Genomic DNA, 21064 nt, shown 5'->3' on the forward strand with positions numbered 1-21064 from the left:
ATAGTGGTGTACACTTGTAGTCCCAGCTACTTGGGAGGTTGGGGTGGGAGGATCTCTTGAGCCTGGGAGGTCGAGGCTGCAATGCGCCGTGGTTGTACCACTGCACTCCAGCCTGGGTGACAGAGTGACACCCTGCCTTTAAAAAAAAAAAAGAAAGAAAAGAAAAAACCCTTACTTAAATGAACTTACAATTTTAAGGTTAGGATAAGCCACAGAAGAGACATTCAATGTTAGAATAAGGATCTTAACTACATGCTGCTACGGCACAAATTGAGGGAGCTATGTAGCAGCAACCCCTCAATCACCTATAGAGCACAAAAAATAATGTGTCTCATTTTCCTTTTTCCATGTCTTTCCTAACCCAGTATTGTTTGGAACAAAGGCATTAGAGAGGTGTACTTCCAAGGAGGTGTTACAGTGTATGATAGGGGTCAGCAAACCACGGCCCATAGGTCAACTCCAGGCTGTTTTTGCAAGACCCATGCATTAGCAATGGGTTTTATATTTTTATATAGTTGGGGAAAAGATCCAAGTAATAATAGTGTTGTTACATGTGAAAATTATATGACATTCAAATATCAACGTCCTTAAAGTTTTACAGGAACACAGTCATGGTCGTTTGTTTATACTTTTCAGTGGCTGCTTTAATGATACAACAGTAAAACTGAATAGTTGCAGCCAATACCATATGGCTTATGAGGCCTAAACTATTTACTCTTTGGCCTTTAACAGAATAAGTTTGCTGACCTCTGGTGTAGAGGGAAGAAAATTGATTATTTGTTAACTTTTTTAATTTATTTTTTGAGATGGAGTCTCTCTCTTTCGCCCAGGCTGGAGTGCAGTGGCACAATCTCAGCTCACTGTAACCTCCGCCTCCCAGGTTCAAGCGATTTTCCTGCCTCAGCCTTCCGAGTAGCTGGGACTACACATGCGTGCCACCATGCCTGGCTAACTTTTTGTATTTTTAGTAGAGATGGGGTTTCACCGTGTTATTATCCAGGATGGTCTCAATCTCCTGACCTCGTGATCCTCCCACCTCAGCCTCCCAAAGTTATTTATTTTTAAGATGGAGTCTCACTCTGTTGCCCAGGCTGGAGTGCAGTGACATGATCTCAGCTCACCACAACCTCTGCTTCCTGGGTTCAAGCTATTCTTCTGCCCCAGCCTCCCAAGTAACTGGGACTGCAGGCATGCACCACCACACCCAGCTAATTTTTTGTTTTTTTAGTAGAGATGGGGTTTCGCCATGTTTGCCAGGCTGGTCTTGAACTCCTGACCTCAAGTGATCCACCTGCCTCCACTTCCCAAAGTGCTGGGATTACAGGCGTGAGCCACTGCACCCAGCCTATTTATTTTTAGAAACAGTTTCTCGCTATGTTGCCCAGGCTGTACATGAATTTCCAGGCACAAGCAATCCTCTCACCTCAGCCCCCCAAATAGTTGGGACTACAGGCATACACCACCATGTCCAGAATGAAAATGGATTTGTCTAGTTAATTTCAACTGTGAATTCGGGTGTAATAGTACATGGTGACCTTAGTGAAATTATTTAACCTTTCTGAGCTTTAATTTCTCATCTATTAATATGACTTGTTTTGTATATCTGTTATCAAACATCTCATGTATTGAGAGCTAGTACACAGGAATTATTTATTCAGTATTCCCTTCTACCTTCATCTTCCCCACCTCTCTCCTTACAGGTAATAGAAATATCCAAAATCCACATTTAAAAGATCAAGGTTCTACCGGGCGTGGTGGCTCACGCCTGTAATCCCAGCACTTTGGGAGGCTGAGGCAGGCGGATCACTTGAGGTCAGGAGTCTTGAGACTAGCCTGGCCTACATGGTGAAAACCCATCTCTTCTAAAAATATAAAAATTAGCTGGGCATGGTGGCGCGTGACTGTAATCCCAGCTATTTGGGAGGCTGAGGCAGGAGAATCGCTTGAACGTGGGAGATGGAGGTTGCAGTGAGCTGAGACGGTGCCATTGCACTCCAGCCTGGCGGAGCCCTAAAGAGGAAATTTAACAACAGTATGGTGTGTGGTTTATGCTTTGTGACTGCCTGAGCGTAGAGACAGTCCCTGGTCTCTGTAACCAGTATGCTCGGATTTTAAAGGTCACACCAGGACACTAGAGGTAAAGTCTTAGGCCCCCTACAAGGTGAGAAGTTGGATTGAGATCCACATACAAAGCCAGGACCTTTAAAGACATTCACCCTCAATGAAAGGATTAAAACAAAAATCCACCCTCTAGTACTTGTGTTAGCTTGGACTCAAGGTACAGAGAATAAAAGTCATTCCTGGGAATTTGTCACCATAGACCCACCTTCTCACCAGTTTGGGATTCAAATTTATACTACTTGTGTGGTCTGAGAATCCTGTGAACTTAATATGAAAAGTATTTCTAGGGCAATTGCCAGAAGGAAACAGAATTTCTAGATTGTTGCATGTTAACTCAGACTGAACAGGATATCCACAGATGAAACCCCAATGAAGTTGGGATGACCATTCAAAGTAACAGAACATGCAAGGAGACAATTTATCATAAGAGTCCGAAGGCAATAAGATTAAACCCCCATTTAATAAATGGTGCTGGGAAAATTGGCTGGCCATAAGTAGAAAGCTGAAACTGGATCCTTTCCTTACTCCTTATACGAAAATTAATTCAAGATGGATTAGAGACTTAAATGTTAGACCTAAAACCATAAAAACCCTAGAAGAAAACCTAGGTAATACCATTCAGGACATAAGCACGGGCAAGGACTTCACGTCTAAAACACCAAAAGCAATGGCAGCAAAAGCTAAAATTGACAAATGGGATCTAATTAAACTAAAGAGCTTCTGCACAGCAAAAGAAACTACCATCAGAGTGAACAGGCAACCTACAGAATGGGAGAAAATTTTTGCAATCTACTCATCTGACAAAGGGCTAATATCCAGAACCTACGAAGAATTCAAACAAATTTACAAGAAAAAAACAACCCCATCAAAAAGCGGGCAAAGGATATGAACAGACACTTCTCAAAAGAAGACATTCATACAGCCAACAGACACATGAAAAATTGCTCATCATCACTGGCCATCAGAGAAATGCAAATCAAAACCACAATGAGATACCATCTCACACCAGTTAGAATGGCAATCATTAAAAAATCAGGAAACAACAGGTGCTGGAGAGGATGTGGAGAAATAGGAACACTTTTACATTGTTGGTGGGACTAAACTAGTTCAACCATTGTGGAAAACAGTGTGGCAATTCCTCAAGGATCAAGAACTAGAAATACCATTTGACCCAGCCATCCCATTACTGGGGATATACCCAAAGGATTATAAGTCATGCTGCTATAAAGACACATGCACACGTATGTTTATTGCAGCACTATTCACAATAGCAAAGACTTGGAATCAACCCAAATGTCCATCAGTGACAGACTGGATTAAGAAAATGTGGCACATATACACCATGGAATACTATGCAGCCATAAAAAAAGGATGAGTTTGTGTCCTTTGTAGGGACATGGATGCAGCTGGAAACCATCATTCTCAGCAAACTATAGCAAGAACAGAAAACCAAACACCGCATGTTCTCACTCATAGGTGGGAATTGAACAATGAGATCACTTGGACACAGGAAGGGGAACATCACACACCAGGTCCTATTGTGGGGAGGGGGGAGGATAGCATTAGGAGATGTACCTAATGTAAATGACGAGTTAATGGGTGCAGCACACCAACATGGCACATGTGTACATATGTAACAAACCTGCACATTGTGCACATGCACCCTAGAACTTAAAGTATAATTAAAAAAAAATTAAACCCCCAAGGACTTTAGATAATAGAATTATTAAGCAGAGGCTACAAATAAAGTATATTTAAAATTAAATAGAAGAAGGAAACAAAGTTTAGAAACTTAAATAGAATTTTCAGAAATGAGAAGTACAACATAGCTGGCCATCCATATTTATGGGCTCTGCATCTTCAGAATCAACTAATGTGATGGGAAAGATTTGAAAAAACAATACAACAATAAAAATGATACAAATTTTAAAATACAGTGTAACAAATATTTACATAGTATTTATATTGCATTAGATATTATAAGTAATCCAGAGATGATTTAAAGTATATGGGAGGATGTGCATAGGTTACATGCAAATACTACTCCATGCCTGGCATGGTGGCTCACACCTGTAATCCCAACATTTTTGGGGGATGGAGGTGGGCAGACTGCTTGAGCCCAGGAGTTCTAGACCAACCTGGGCAACATGGCAAAATCCTGTCTACACAAAATACAAAAATTCACCAAGCATAGTGGCACGTGCCTATAGTCCAGCTACTTGGTAGGTTGAGGTGGGAGAATTCCCTGAGCCCAGAAGGTCGAGGCTACAGTAAGCCGTGACTGAGCCACTGCTCTCCAGCCTGGCAACAGAATGAGACCTTGTCTCAACACCATAAAAGACACCATTTTATATAGGGCCCTTGAGCATCTGTGGATTTTGGTAGTCAGAGGGATCCTGGAACCACCTCCCTACAGATACCAAGGTACAACTGTACTGGAAATTAACTTAATGAAGATATTAGGACAGAGAATTAGAGAATGAATAAACTATAAAATGAAGTTGGGTAAATTAGCAAGAATGGAGTAGTGATGGGAAATATGGGTTAAGAGGCATGAAAAATTGAATGAGAATATCCAGCATATGTCCCGTAGAAGTTCTAGGAGGAGAGAATCAAGAGTAGAGGAGCAAGGCAATATTAAAAGTGATAATGGCTGAAAATGATTAATGGGACATGAATCTTCACATTTAGGAAATGCAGTGAGCCAGGGATAAATAAAAATAATACAGCAGAACAACAGAGATAAAGAGAAAAAGCTTTAAAGTAACCAGAAAGAAAGTTTGCCCACAAGAATCTAATCTGCTGGTAGAAGTTCTCGATAGCAGCCATAGAAATCAGAGACAATACAGTAGCTTCAAAATAAGAGAAAAATAACTGTCAATCTAGAATTTGATTTCTAGTTATCATCCAAGAAGGAAAGTGAACTAAGACTTTTCAAAGACTGAGAGACTTTAGGATAATAGACCCTCACTGAAAAGCCTACTGAAATATGTGTCACATGAATTTTTAAAATTGAATAAAGAAGGAAGAAGTGATACATAATAGACAGTAATTAACAAAAAAGACTGATGAAGATCTGGGCAAATATAACCCAATATGAACTGTAGAAAACCATGATAAATAATGTCTGCTTTAGAGGCATATTAGAAAATGAGTAAAAACCGGCTGGGCATGGTGGCTCACGCCTGTAATCCCAGCACTTTGGGAGGCCAAGGCAGGAGGATTGTTTGAGCCCAGGAGTTTGAGACCAGCCTGGGCAACATAGTGAGACCTGGTCTCTAAAACAAAAAAAGTTAGCCATGCACAGTGGCATGCCTGTAGTCCCAGCTACTTGACAGGCAGACGCAGGAGGATCCCTTAAGCCCAGAGTTCAAAACTGTAGTGAGCTATGACTGATTCCCCTAGTGCACTCCAGTCTGGGCAACAGAGCAAGACCCTGTCTCAAAAACAAACAAAAAATGCTGAAAACAGTAGTTCAGTGATCAGAATTACAATGTTCTAAGAGCCTTCCATTTGTCTGGGAGCAGAGTATAAGGATCTTAATTAACTTTAGGCTTTAAGTATGGAAGCTGTAGTTTTTAGCATAATTACTAAAGAATCAAAATGAAATGTGTAACTTCCAAAGTTGTAGAGGGAAAATAAAGAAAGCTTTATCAATTTAGTAGCAGCAAGAACAACAGGGGAAAACAACACAGCAGAGGTCCCCAACCCCTCGGCCTGCCTGTCCCTGACCTGTTCGGGACCTGGCTGCACAGCAGGAGGTGAGCAGCAAACCTGCCTGAGCACCGCCTGCTATCAGGTCAGCTGCTGCATTAGAGTCTAACAGCAGCACGAACTCTATTGTGAACTGCGCATGTGAGGAATCTAGGTTGCGTGGTCCTTATGAGAATCTACTGCCTGATTTTCTGAGGTGGAACAGTTTAATCCCAAAACCATGCCCGCCCCGGCCCCCGTCCATGGTAAAAAAAAAAAAAAAAACCCTGTCTGGAAAAATTGTCTTCGGCAAAAATCCGTCCCTGGTGCCAACAATGTTGGGGACTGCCAAATTAGAAAAATAAGGCTAACATAAACACAAAAGAAGATGATGACAAGTAAATCCGAATTTATTACTAGTTGAAATATATGGGATGTACTAAATTTACCAAATATTTACTGGATTTTAAAAATCCAGTTCTAGCCAAGCGCGGTGGCTCACGCCTGTAATCCCAGCACTTTGGGAGGCCGAGGCGGGCAGATCATGAGGTCAGGAGATCAAGTCTATCCTGGCCAACACAGTGAAACCTTGTTTCTACTAAAAATACAAAAAATTAGCCAGGCTTGGTGGAGGGCGCCTGTAGTCCCAGCTACTTGGGAGGCTGAGGCAGGAGAATGGCTGAACCCAGGAGGCGGAGCTTGCAGTGAGCCGAGATGCTGCCAGCCTGGGCAACAGAGGGAGACTCCACCTCAAAAAATAAAAATAAAAAAATAAAAATCCAGTTCTAGGCCAGGTGTGGTGGCTCATGCCTGTAATCCCAACACTTTGGGAGGACAAGGCGGGCAGATCACCTGAGGTCAGGAGTTCGAGACCACCCTGGCCAACATGGTGAAACCCTGTCTCTACTAAAAATACAAAAATTAGCTGGGCCTGGTGGCATGTGCCTGTAATCCCAGCTACTCAGGAGGCTGAGGCAGGAGAATTGCTTGAACCTGGGAGGTAGAGGTTGCAGTGAGCCAAGATCATGCCACTGCACTCCAGCGTGGGTGACAGAGTGAGACTCTGTCTCAAAAACAAAACAACAACAACAACAACAAATCCAGTTCTATGCGCTATATAACATTTAGAACTCAGAAAAGGTGTATTTCCTTTGAGCATCATGTTGGTGCTTAAAAAGTTTCAGATTTTGGAGCATTTTGGATTTTCAGATTAGGGACGCTCAACTTGTCATAGGTAGAAACTACCAAGAGAAAGTTGAAGTAGCTATACATCAGCTAAAATGGTCTCTGAGATAGAATGTATTGTAAATGAGTCACTTTATAATGAAAAAAGGTTTAAATCACCCAAATTGTATAATTTGAAACTGCTACCTACCTAACAAAACAGATTTGTTAAAAACAAATGACAGAACTATAGGGAAGTTTTGGCAAGTCTACCATCATAATGGAAGATTTCAACTATGGATCAAGCAGACAAAAATATTAGTATAGATACAGCTTTTATAATATATACTTAGATGACATAAAGTATCTGACTCCTGAAATAGAACTGCACTGTCTCAACAAATATAAAAGAGTTAGTTTAGGCTGGGCATGGTGGCTCATGCCGGTAATCCCAGCACTTTGGGAGGCCAAGGCAGGCGAATCACAAGGTCAGGAGTTCGAGACCAGCCTGGCCAACATGGTGAAACCCTGTCTCTACTAAAAATACAAAAAATTAGCTGGGCATGATGGCGGGCGCCTGTAATCTCAGCTACTCAGGAGGCTGAGGCAGGAAAATCGCTTGAACCCAGGAGGCAGACGTTGCAGTGAACTGAGATCGAGCCACTGCACTGTAGCCCGGGCGACAGTGCAAGACTCTGTCTCAAAAAAAAAAAAAAAACAGTTTAATATAGACCCTAGTTTTTGAACACAATACAATTAGCAGTCAATTCAAAATGATACCCCCACAAAAAATCAATGCTTTTGGAAATTATAAAAATACTTCTAAGTAACTTTGTAAATACGAAATTATAAAACACTTATAAGTAAATAGTAATGAAAATATTGTATCAAAACATGGGATGCACTGATGTCTGAGAATGTCTTAAAAATAATATGGTGCCAAGAAGGGAGTGGGTCAGTATTAAGATGAATTGATCATTTATTTTATATTCAAATCTCTTGCTTCGCAAGCTAGCTGATGGATGCATGGGGGTTGGTTATGCTGTCCAATTTTGTATATGTTTGAAATATTCTATAATTAAAAAAAGACAGGCAGAGAAAGTGGCAAATAGACATCTGTAGTTTTAAATGCTTGTATCTTAAAGGATAGACTGAGTGTTAATAAACTGGACACTCAGTTTAAAACATTAAAACATAACAGAATAAACCCTAAGGGAGTAGAGGGAAGCGATAACACCGTAAGAGGAGTAACCCGTTAAAAAAAAAAGTAAAAGTTGATCTTTAAAGACAAAATACTTTGGACGTTAGCCTGCCACAGTGGTTCATGCCTATAATCCCTGCACTTTGGGAGGCCAAGGCAGATGGATCACCTGAGTCCAGGAGTTTGAAACCAGTTTGGGCAACACGGCGAAGCCCCCCTCTATGAAAAAAAAAGTACAGGCCGGGCGCGGTGGCTCAAGCCTGTAATCCCAGCACTTTGCGAGGCAGAGGCAAGCGGATCACCAGGTCAGGACATCGAGACCATCCTGGCTAACATGGTGAAACCCCGTCTCTACTCAAAATACAAAAAAAAAAACTAGTCGGGCGCGGTGGCGGGCGCCTGTAGTCCCAGCTACTCAGGAGGCTGAGGCAGGAGAATGGCGTGAACCCGGGAGGCGGAGCTTGCAGTGAGCGGAGATCGTGCCACTGCACTCCAGCCTGGGCAACAGAGCAAGACTCCATCTCAAAAAAAAGAAAAAAAAATAGTACAAAATTAGCTGGACGTAGTGTTGTGCCTGTAGTTCCAGCTACTCGTGAGACTGAGGCGGGAGGATGGCTCGAGCCCAGGAGGTGGAGGCTGTGGTCAACCAAGATCGTACCACTGCACTCCAGCCTGGGAGACAGAGTGAGACCCTCTCTCAAAAATAGTAACTTGGACGTCAATAATAAGATTACGAGAATAAGAGACCAGGCGGCCGGGCGCACTGGCTCACGCCTGTAATCCCAGCACTTTGCGAGGCCGAGGCGGGCGGATCACAAGGTCAGGAGATCGAGACCATCCTGGCTAACATGGTGAAACTCCGTCTCTACTAAAAATACAAAAAAAAAAAAAAAAAAAAAAAATTAGCCGGGCGAGGTGGCGGGCGCCTGTAGTCCCAGCTACTCGGGAGGCTGAGGCAGGAGAATGGCGTGAACCCGGGAGGCGGAGCTTGCAGTGAGCCGAGATCACGCCACTGCACTCCAGCCTGGGCGACAGACCGAGACTCCGTCTCAAAAAAAAAAAAAAAAAAGAGACAAGTCAATGATAAAATTAAAAATGTAAGAACATGTAATAGCTACAGATCCAGAATAAATTTATTGTTAATACCCTAAAAACTTGATGCCAGCCAACTGGGACCTTAGATGAAACAGACAAATATCTGGAGAATAAGTTACCAAAATGACTGAAAATAAATACATGGCTCACACCTACATTTTTTACAGAAATTGACAAGGGCCAGGAATAATTAAAATACTCCTGAAGAATAAGAATAAAGTTGTGATGGTAATGACTTAGGGAATAATGATGGTTCTTGCTCTGCCAGATACCAATATTTATTTCAAAGCTATAGCTATAATTAATATTCATACACTAAATTAAGAATTCAATTAATATTAAATTAATAAATTTAATATTTATTTTATAGCTGTAATTAATACAGTATGGAATTAGCCCAAATGTGAACAAGTTGGCCAACACACACATACAGCATAGGAAAACCAGCATTATATGTTACTAAGGAAAAGAGGAGGCTGAGACATTTGGTTGTTCATATGGAGAAAAATGAAACTGAATCCCTAATTTATACTACATTTTTGTCAGAAGTGCAAAACAATTTAAATTTTTGGAAGACATATAGGTAAATATCTTTGTAATTGCAGGGTTGGAAAGGATTTCTTAAATGAGACACAGAAAGGACTAACTAGAAAAGATTGATGTTCCAACCAAATTAAAACTTGATTGTCAGCAATTACTAAAAGATACAACAACCAAATGCAGTTTGTGAATTTTGGATGGATTCTGGTCTTTGAAAAAAAAGTTACAAAAAAAAAAAAAAAAACCTTGTGACAATTGACATTTGAATATGAATCTGAATGTGAGTGACGAAATTTTAAATTTTCTTACATATAATTCTGCTATTGTGGGTATGTAGAAGAATGTGGTTAAGAGATGTAAGTTGATATACAAAGTGTCATAAGATTTAAATAATTCGGCAAAAAGTTAGATATACATGTATATAGATGTGCACATACATATATATACAGAGAAAGTACAAGTAATACAAATGTATACACTGCTTAATGTTAATAATTGAATCTAGCTGAAATGTACACCAATGTTTTGTTTTTTGATTTTGTTTTGTTTTTTTTTGAGATGGAGTCTCGCTCTGTCGCCCAGGCTGGACTGCAGTGGCGCGATCTCAGCTCACTGCAAGCTCCGCCTCCCGGGTTCACGCCATTCTCCTGCCTCAGCCTCCTGAGTAACTGGGACTACAGGTGCTCGCCACCACGCCCAGCTAATTTTTTTGTATTTTTACTAGAGACAGGGTTTCACCATGTTAGCCAGGATGGTCTTGATGTCCTGACCTCGTGATCCGCCTGCCTCGGCCTCCCAAAGTGCTGGGATTATAGACGTGAGCCACCGTGCCCAGATGATGTACACCAATGTTCTCTGTACAATTCTTTCAGATTTTCTGAATGTTTGCAAATTTTTATTTTAAAAACTTGAGAGACAGCACTTGAAAAGATGCTACACATCGTTAGTCATTAGGAAAATGCAACTCAAAACCATGACATACCACTTCATACCTACTTTGTATGGGATGGAATAAAAAATGAGAGACAATAACAAGTCTGGTTGAGGATGTGGGGAAACTGGAACCTCAGACATTGCTGGTGGGGACAGAAAATGCTGCTGCCACTTTGGAAAACAATTTGGCAGTTTCTCAAAAGATTAAACAGAGTTACCATGTGACCCAGAAATTTCACGCTTTGGTATATACCCAAAAGAAATGAGAACATGTTTACAGAGAATTCTGTACATAAATGTTCATAGCAGCATTACTTATAACAGCCAAAAGTGGAAACAAGCCAAATGTCCATCACTGGATGGATAAAGGAAATGTGGTATATCCTATACAATGGAATATTATTTGGCAATTAAAAGGAATGAAGTACAGATACATGCTATGACATGAATGAAACCTGAAAACATTATACTGAATAAAAGGAGATAAAAACAGAAGGTCATATATTCTATGATTCTGTTTATTAAAATACCCAGAATAGACTAGGCACTGTGGCTCACGCCTGTAATCCCAGCACCTGGGGGAGCCGAGGCAGGTGGATTGCTTGATGTCTGGAGTTTGAGACCAGCCTGTGCAATATGGCAAAACCCCATCTCGATCAAAATATGCAAAAATTACTGGGGCGTGATGGTGCACACCTGTGGTCCCAGCTACTCGAGGGAAGGAGGAGGGAAGATCACTTGAGCCGAGGAGGTTGAGGCTGCAGTGAGCTGAGATTGTACCATTGCACTCCAGCCTGAGCAACAGAGTGAGATACTGCCTCAAAAAATAAATAAAATTTTAAAAATATGCAGGATAGGCAAATCTATAGAAATATAAAGTAGGCCGGGTGTGGTGGCTCAAGCCTGTAATCCCAGCACTTTGGGAGGCTGAGATGGGCGGATCACGAGGTCAGGAGATCGAGACCATCCTGGCTAACACGGTGAAACCCCGTCTCTACTAAAAAATACAAAAAAACTAGCCGGGCGAGGTGGCAGGCACCTGTAGTTCCAGCTACTCGGGAGGCTGAGGCAGGAGAATGGCGTAAACCCGGGAGGCGGAACTTGCAGTGAGCTGAGATCCAGCCACTGCACTCCAGCCTGGGTGACAGAGCAAGACTCCGTCTCAAAAAAAAAAAAAAGAAAGAAAGAAATATAGATGCCAGGAGCAGTGGTTCATGCCTGTAATCCCAGCACTTTGGGAGGTCGAGGTGGGTGCACCACTTGAGGTCAGGAGTTCAAGACCAGCCTGGCCAACATGGTGAAACCCCACCTCTACTAAAAATACAAAAATACACCTGTAATCCCAGCTACTCGGGAGGCTGAGGCAAGAGAATCCCTTGAACCTGGGAGGTGGAAGTGAGCTGAAGTCGTGCCACTACACTTCAGCCTGGGTGACAGAGCAAGACTCTAAAAAAAAAAAAAAAAGTCCACATATATATATATGTATACACACACACACACACACATACACAGAGAGAGAAAGTGTGTGAGAGATAAGGCTAGTAGTTGCCATGGACTGGGGGAGAAGGAATGGGTTACACGGTTTCTTTTGGGGATACCGAAAATGTTCTAAAACTGGATTGTGGTGATAACTGCACAACTCTGTGAATGTACTAAAAAACACTGAACTGGCCAGGCACAGTGGCTCACACCTGTAATCCCAGCACTTTGGAAGACAGAGATGGGCAGATCGCTTGAGGTCAGGAGTTCCAGACCAGTCTGGCCAACATGGTGAAACCGCATCTCTACTAAAAATAGTTTTAAAAATTAGCCAGGCATGGTGGTGCACCTGTAATCCCAGCTACTTGGGAGGCTGAGACATGAGAATCATTTGAAACCAGGAGGCAGAGGTTGCAGTGAGCCGAGTTCACACCACTGCACTCTGGCCCGGGCGGCAGAGCCAGACTCTGTCTCCGAAACAAACAAAACAAAAACAACAAAAAACACAACTGAACACATGTAAGGTGAATTTTGTGGTATGTGAATTATCTCTAAGAACTTCTTTTTAATAAAATTGGGAAACAAAAAGATCATGTATAACAAACCAAAAACAGAGAAGTTATTTCTAACACATATAACATATAACAAGACAGGATCTAGAACTATGTAAAGGACTCCTTCCAATCGATAAGAAAAATAACCCAGTTTGTAAAAATGTGCAAAAGACAAATATTTCATAGAATAGGAAAGACTAAAATGAGATAGTTTTATATCCATTAGATGGCAAAAGTTAAGAAGTCTGATGATCCTGGTAGGGGTATGTATTGGTATAATCACTTTGAAAACAACATTACCTAGAAAGTTAAACATGCACATACTTTATGATCTAAGTGACCCCTCACTCCTAAGTATATACATGAGAGAAACTCTTATACACATATATATGCAGGAATGTCCCCATAATGTCGTTCGTGCCAGCAAAAATCTGGAAACAATGAAATGTCAATCAATAAGAAAATGGCTACTTTATGATATATTCATACAATTGTACATCATAGGCTAGTGAAATTATAACCACATGCAACAATATGGATATATCTTTTTTTTTTTTTTTTTTTAGGCTTGAGTGCTGTGGCCGGATCTCAGCTCACTGCAAGCTCCGCCTCCCGGGTTCACGCCATTCTCCTGCCTCAGCCTCCCGGGTAGCTGGGACTACAGGCGCCGCCACGTCGTCCGGCTAGTTTTTTTTGTATTTTTTAGTAGAGACGGGGTTTCACCGTGTTAGCCAGGATGGTCTCGATCTCCTGACCTCGTGATCCGCCCGTCTCGGCCTCCCAAAGTGCTGGGATTAGAGGCTTGAGCCACCGCTCCCGGCCAATATGGATATATCTTTAAAATATTTCATGAAAAAGTAAGCCGGGTGCGGCAACTCACACCTGTAATCCCAGCACTTTGGGAGGCTGAGGGAGGGGGATCACCTGAGGTCATGAGTTCGAGAAAAGAGCGAAACTCCGTCTCAAAAAAAAGAGTGAAGAGTCAAGCCACAGAAGGTAATTTAAAAATGTATACCCAAGATTTAAAAAGAACTACAATTCCATAAGAAAAAGGCAGGCCACAGAATAGGAAAAAGAACAGGCCGGGCGCGGTGGCTCAAGCCTGTAATCCTAGCACTTTGGGAGGGCGAGACTGTCGGATCACAAGGTCAGGAGATCCAGACCACCCTGGCTAATACGGTGAAACCCCGTCTCTACTAAAGAATACAAAAAACTAGCCGGGCGACGAGGCCGGCGCCTGTAGTCCCAGCTACTTGGGAGGTGGAGGCAGGAGAATGGCGTAAACCTGGGAGGCGGAGCTTGCAGTGAGCTGAGATTCGGCCACCGCACTCCAGCCTGGGCGACAGAGCCAGACTCCGTCTCAAAAACAAAAAAAAAAAAAAAAAAAAAAAAGAACAAAAGATTTGTTTAGGCATTTCACAAAAGAAAGAAAATATACGAATTTAAGTAGATGTTTAAACCACAATGCCATTCTACTATATGGGCAACCAGAAGGGCCAAAAAAAAAACGGACAAAAGAGCTACCAAATGCTAACAAGGATTTAAGGCAACTGAAACTTCCAGTCATTGCTGGTGGGGGTATGAATTGGTACCGTCGCTTTGGAAAGCTACTGAGCAGTATGTACTAAAGCCAGACATATGCATATTTTTAAATCAGGAGTTTCACTCCTAGGTATGTAGTCAAAAGAATTGTGTACATTATGTTCCCCCTAGAAACAAGAATGTTTATAGCAACCCTCTTTGCAACAGTCAAAATCTATTAATTACCCCAAAGTTCCTGAATGGTAGAATGAATTACTAAATTGTAGTATTTTCATACAATGGAATACTATACAGCAATGAGAATGAATAAATTACAATACATACAACAATATGGATGAATGTTACGTAATTTTGAAAGGAGCCAGACACAAAAAAGGATATACTGTACAATTCCATTTATATGAAGCATAAAATCAGGCAAAAATCTATAAATCTGTCCTGCCAAAAGTCAGTGGTTTTCCAGACTCGAAGGCAGGTACAAGTGCAGTTAGGGTGCTGGTAACATTCTGTTTAAACTCTGTTCTGCTGGTTACATGGATATGTTCACTTGAAAATCTATCAAGTTTTATCCTCGTGGTTTGTGTACTTTTCTGTATATATGTTTCACTTCAATAAAGCTTATTTTTGGTCGGGGGCAGTGTCTCATACCTGTATTCCCAGCACTTTGAGAGGCCGAGGCAGGCCAACTGCTTAAACCCAGGGGTTCCATAGCAGCCTGAGCAACATGGAGAAACCCTGTCGCTACAATTTTTTTTTTTTTTTTTTTTTTTTTGAGATGGAGTCTCGCTGTGTTGCCAGGCTGGAGTGCAGTGGTACAATCTCGGCTCACTGCAACCTCCGCCACCTGGGTTCAAGTGATTCTCCTGCCTCAGCCTCCCAAGTAGCTGAGATTACAGGTGCGTGCCACCACACCCAGCTAATTTTTGTATTTTTAGTGGAGATGGGGTTTCACCACGTTGGCCAGAATGGTCTCCATCTCCTGACCTCATGATCCGTCTGCCTCAGCCTCCCAAAGTGCTGGGATTACAGGCATGAGCCACCATCCCTGGCCTACAAAATTTTTTTTAAAATTAGCTGGGCATGATGGCACTTGCCTGTAGTCCCAATCACTCAGGAGGCTGAGATGGGAGAATCACTTGAGCTCAGGAGGCGGAGGTTGCAATGAGCCGAGATTGTGCACCACTACACTTCAGCCTGGGAAACAGAGAAGAGACACAGTCTCAAAAAAAAAAAAAAGCATTTTTAAAAAACAATGAAGAAATAGAAACCCTGACTAGACCTATAATGACTAAAACAGCCTGAGTCAATATTTTAAAATCTACCCACCAAGAAAAATGAAATTCCAATACCAAATGGTTTTCCTGTTTAATTCTACCAGATTTTCAAGAAACAGATTTTTATTTTATACAATCTGTGCCAGAAAAAAGAGTGACAAACTCACTTTATGAGCCTTGTGTTTTGTTGTTGTTGTTGTTGTTGTTTTTGAGACAGAATCTCGCTCTGTCGCCCAGGCTAGAGGGCAGTGGCGTGATCTCAGCTCACTGCAACCTCTGCCTCCCGAGTTCACGCCATTCTCCTGCCTCAGCCTCCCGAGTAGCTGAGATTATAGGCGTGTGCAACCATGCCTGGCTAATTTTTGTATTTTTAGTAGAGACGGGGTTTCACTATGTTGGCCAGGCTGGTCTCGAACTCCTGATCTCAGATGATCTGCCCGCCTCAGCCTCCCAGAGTGCTGGGATTACAAGCGTGAACCACTGTGCCCAGCCCATGAGGCTTATTCTAATAAGACTGATACCCAAAACAGAAAAGGGCAGTCTAAGAGAATTAAGGTTACTCTCTCAGCTGTGATAATAGATGTAAAATATATATGTATGTGTGTGTGTGTGTGTGTGTGTATATATATATATTTAAACACCTTTAGCAAAAACAAAATTAAGGAATAAATCAGTTGATGTAACTTACTGCATTAATAGATTAAAGGAGAGATTTCAGACTGTAGTTCTCTTGTCTGGTAAAACATACATATGCATACACATACACAAAAACAAATTTCACGTGTTAAGTGCGTGTCAATGCATTCTACAGTACTGTTTCTAAAATCAAAGTATTTGATATAACCTCACTGCCCAGCAACAGAAGAAATGATAGTTACAATGGATTAATAAAAGCAGTTAAAATGAGTGTACTAAAGCTAATGTATCAATCAAATTACAGAAATGTAAATTTTGACATCAAAATCATAAAATGTTGAGAGGGAGTAAAAGTATAGTTTCTGATTGCTATTAAAATGTTAAGTTGTTATCAGCTTAAAATAGCCTGTAATAAGTAAAAGATGTTTTATGTTATCCCCATGGTAACCACAAAGCAAAAACCTAAAAAGAAAGAATTCAAATCATACCACCACAGAAAACCGTCAAATCACAAAGGAAGACAGCAAGAGAGGAAGAAACAAAGGCTCTAAAAAATAACCAGAAAACTAATTACAAAATGGCAGTAGCAAATATCAATTATTATCTTAAGTGTAAATGGATAAAAAAATAAACAAAAAAACATGCCGGATGCGGTGGCTCATGCCTGTAATCCCAGCCCTTTGGGAGGCCAAAGCAGGTGGATCACGAGGTCAGGAGTTCAAGACCAGACTGGTCAACATGGTGAAACACCATCTCTACTAAAAATACAAAAATTAGCCAAGCGTGGTGGTGGGCACCTGTAATCCCAGCTACTCGGAAGGCTGAGGCAGGAGAATTGCTTAAACCTAGAAGGCGGAGGTTGCAGTGAGCCGAGATCATGCCACTGCACTCCAGCCTGGGTGACAGAGCGAGACTCTGACTCAAAAACAAACAAAAAACAGACCCAACAATATACTAGCTACTAGAGGCAGTAGGGATACATATAGACTGAAAGTGAAGAAATGGAAACAGATATTCCAGGTAAATGGAAACCAAAAGAGAGCTAGAGTGGTAGCTATAACTAGACAAAACAGACTAAGTCAAAAACTGTAAACTGAGACAAAGAAGGTCATTATATAATGATAAAATGGTCAATTCATCAGGAGGATCTAACTATTATATATATGCATGCATCTAATGTTAGAGCACCTAAACATATAAAGCAATTACTAATATGAGGGGAGAGACTGAAATGCAGTAACAGTAGGGGACTTCAGTACCCCACTTGCAGCAATGAACACATTATCTAGACAGAAAATACAGAAATATTGGACTTGAATTACACTCAGACTAAACAGATCTGGCATATACAGAACATTCCATCCAATAGCAACAGAATAAACACTATTCTCAAGCACATGCAGAACATTCTCCAGGATCATATGTTAGAGGTCATATAATAAGACTTTAAAAATGTAAGAGGAGGCCAGGCGCGGTGGCTCATATCTATAATCCCAGCACTTTGAGAGGCTGAGGTAGGTGGATCACTTGAGGTCAGAAGTTCAAGACCAGCCTGGCCAACATGGTGAAACTCCATCTTTACTAAAAATACAAAAAATTAGCCAGATGTGATGATGGGTGCCTGTAATCCCAGCTACTCAGGAGGCTGAGGCAGGAGAATTGCTTGAACCTGGGAGGCAGAAGTTAAAGTTAGCAGAGATTGCACCATTGGACTCCAGCCTAGGCAACAAGAGCAAAACTCCATCTCAAAAAAAAAAAAAAAAGTAAGAGAATTGAAATCATATTAGGTACCTTTTCCAATCACAATGGCATGAAACCAGAAATCAATAACAGGGGAAATCATGGAAAATTCATAAATATGTGGAAATTAAACGGTATACTCCTGAATCACCAATGGGTCCAAAAATAAATCAAAAAGGAAATCATAAAATACCTTGACACACATGAAAATGGAGACAAAACATACAAAAACTCATGATATGCAGCAAAAGCAGTTTTTTTATTTGTTTGTTTGTTTTTTCTTTTGAGACCTGGTCTCACTGTCACCCAGGCTGGAGTACAGTGGCATGATCATGGCTCACTGCAGCCTCAACCTCCTGGGTTCAAGTAATCCTCCCATCTCAGCCTCCCAAGTAGGTGCAACTATAGGCATGTGCCACTATGCCTAGGTAATTTTTTCAATTTTTGTAGAGACAGGATTTCACCATGGCTGGTCTCTGGGCTCAAGCCTTGGCCCCCCAAAGTGCTGGGATTACTGACATGAGTCATCACATACAGCCAACAAAAGCAGTTCTAAGAGGGAAATTTATAGCAATAAACACCTATATCAGAAAAGAAGAAAGGCATCACATTACCTGACTTTAAAATACACTATAAAACTATAGTAACCAAAACAGTACGGTATTGGTATAAAAACAAGACACATAGGCCAATGGAACAGAATAGAGAACCCAGAAATAAATACATGCATTTATAGCCAACTGATTTTTCTTTTTTCTTTTTTTTTTTTTTTTTGAGATGGAGTCTCACTCTGTCACCCAGGCTGGAGTGCAGTGGCCGGATCTCAGCTCACTGCAAGCTCCGCCTCCCGGGTTCATGCCATTCTCCTGCCTCAGCCTCCCGAGTAGCTGGTACTACAGGTGCCCGCCACCTCGCCTGGCTAGTTTTTTGTATTTTTAGTAGAGATGGGGTTTCATCGTGTTAGCCCGGATGGTCTCGATCTCCTGACCTCGTGATCCACCTGTCTCGGCCTCCCAAAGTGCTGGGATTACAGGCTTGAGCCACCGCGCCCGGCCGCCAACTGATTTTTCAAAAGGTGCCAAGAACATACAGTGGGGAAAGGACACCCGCTTCAATAAATTGCACCGGAAAAACTGGTATCCATCTGCAGAAGAATAAAACCAGACCCCCATCTCTCACCAATTAAAACAAAAAAATCAACTCAAACTGGATTAATGACTTAAACACAAGACCTGAAACTATAAAACTACTAGAAGATAACACAGAGAAAATGCTTCAGGATATTGGTCTAAGCAAAGATTTTATGGCCAAGGCCTTAAAAGCACAGGCAACAAAACGAAAAATAGACAAATGGGACTGTGTTAAACTGAAAAGCTTCTGCATAGCAAAGAAAACATTCAACAGAATGAAGAGACAACATGTAAAATGGGGAAAAAATACTTGCAAACTATTCATGTGATAAGGCACTAATATCCAGAATATACAAGGAATTCAAACAATTCAACAACAACAAAAAAACAAATAATCCCATTAAAAAGTGGGCAAAGGGCCAGGCGTGGTGGTTCACACCTGTAATCCCAGCCCTTTGGGAGGCAGAGGCAGGCGAATCACTTGAGGTCAGAAGTTCAAGACCAGCCTGGGCAGCATGTGACATCTCATCTCTACTAAAAATGCAAAAAGTAGCCAGGCATGGTGGCACACCCCTGTAGTCCCAGCTACTCAGGAGGCTGAGGTGGGAGAATCACTTGAACCTGGGAAGCAGAGGCTGCAGTGAGCTGAGATCATGCCACTGAACTCCAGCCTGGGCAACAGAGCGAGACTCCATCTCAAAAAAATACAATACAATACAATACAATACAATACAATACAATACAATACAATACAATACAATACGACACAACACAAAAGTGCACAATGGACATGAATACACATTTCTCAAAAGATGACAAATAGCCAATAGCTATATAAAAAATGTTCAACATCACTAATCGTCTGACAAATGCAAATCAAAACCACCCTGAAATATCATCTCACTTCAGTTAGAATGCAAAAAGATAAAAAGTAACAAATGCTGGCACGGATACAGAGAAAAGGGAACTCTTATATGCTGTTGGTGGGAATGTAAATTAGTACAACCGTTATGGAAAACCATCATGGAGATTCCTCAGAGAACTAAAAACAGAACTATTACATGATCCAGCAATCCACTACTGGGCATTTATCCGAGGGAAAGAAAATCATATCAAAGGGATACTTGCACCCCCATGTTTACTGCAGCACTATTCACGACAGCCAAGATACGAGCTGGTCATTTTTGGAAGGTCAAGACAGGAGGATAACTTGAGGCCAGTAATTGGAGACCAGCTTGGGCAACATAGTGCGATTCTGTCTCTACAAAAAAGAATTAAAAACTTAGTTGGGCATGGTGGTGCATGCCTGTAGTCCTAGCTACTCGGGAAGCTGAGGTGGGAGGATCTCTTAAGCCCAGGAATTTGAGGTTGTAATGAGCCATGATTTCACCACTGCGCTCTAACCTTGGGTGACAGAGAGAGACCCTGTCTTTTTTTTTTTTTTTTTTTTTTTTTGCGATAGGGTTTCCCTCTGTCACCCAGACTGAAATGCAGTGGCATGATCTCGGCTCACTGCAGCCTCAACCTTTCTGGGCTCAAGTGATCCTCCCACCTCAGCCTCCTTAGGGGCTGGGACTACCGCCATGTGCCACAATACCCAGCTAATGTTTGTATTTTTTGTAGAGATGGGGTGTCACTATGTTGCTCAGGCTGGTCTCAAACTCCTGGGCTCAAGTGATCTGCCTGCCTTGGCACCACAAAGTGCTGGGATTATAGGTGTGAACCACTGCACCTGGCTGACTCTGTCTCTTCCCAGAAAAAAAAAAAAAAAAAAAAATTCTTCATTCCTAAAAAGAATGAAATCTCATCATTTGCAGTAACATGGATGGAACTGAAGGTCATTATGTTAAGTGAAATAAGCGAGGCACAGAAAGACAAATGTTGCATGTTCTCACTCATATGTGAGGGCTAAAAAAAGTTTATCTCATGGAGGTAAAGAGATAGTTACCAGAGGCTGGAAAG

General features: G+C 41.6%; 1 protein-coding gene across 1 annotated transcript in view; it reads right to left on the bottom strand.

The window, feature by feature from the left end:
- USP50 (ubiquitin specific peptidase 50) overlaps window positions 1-21064 on the bottom strand; it is a 53837-nt gene that overhangs the window by 1061 nt on the left and 31712 nt on the right. The window lies entirely within an intron of this gene.

Source organism: Rhinopithecus roxellana, chromosome 5 (genome assembly GCF_007565055.1).
Source record: "Rhinopithecus roxellana isolate Shanxi Qingling chromosome 5, ASM756505v1, whole genome shotgun sequence".
NCBI lineage: Eukaryota > Metazoa > Chordata > Mammalia > Primates > Cercopithecidae > Rhinopithecus > Rhinopithecus roxellana.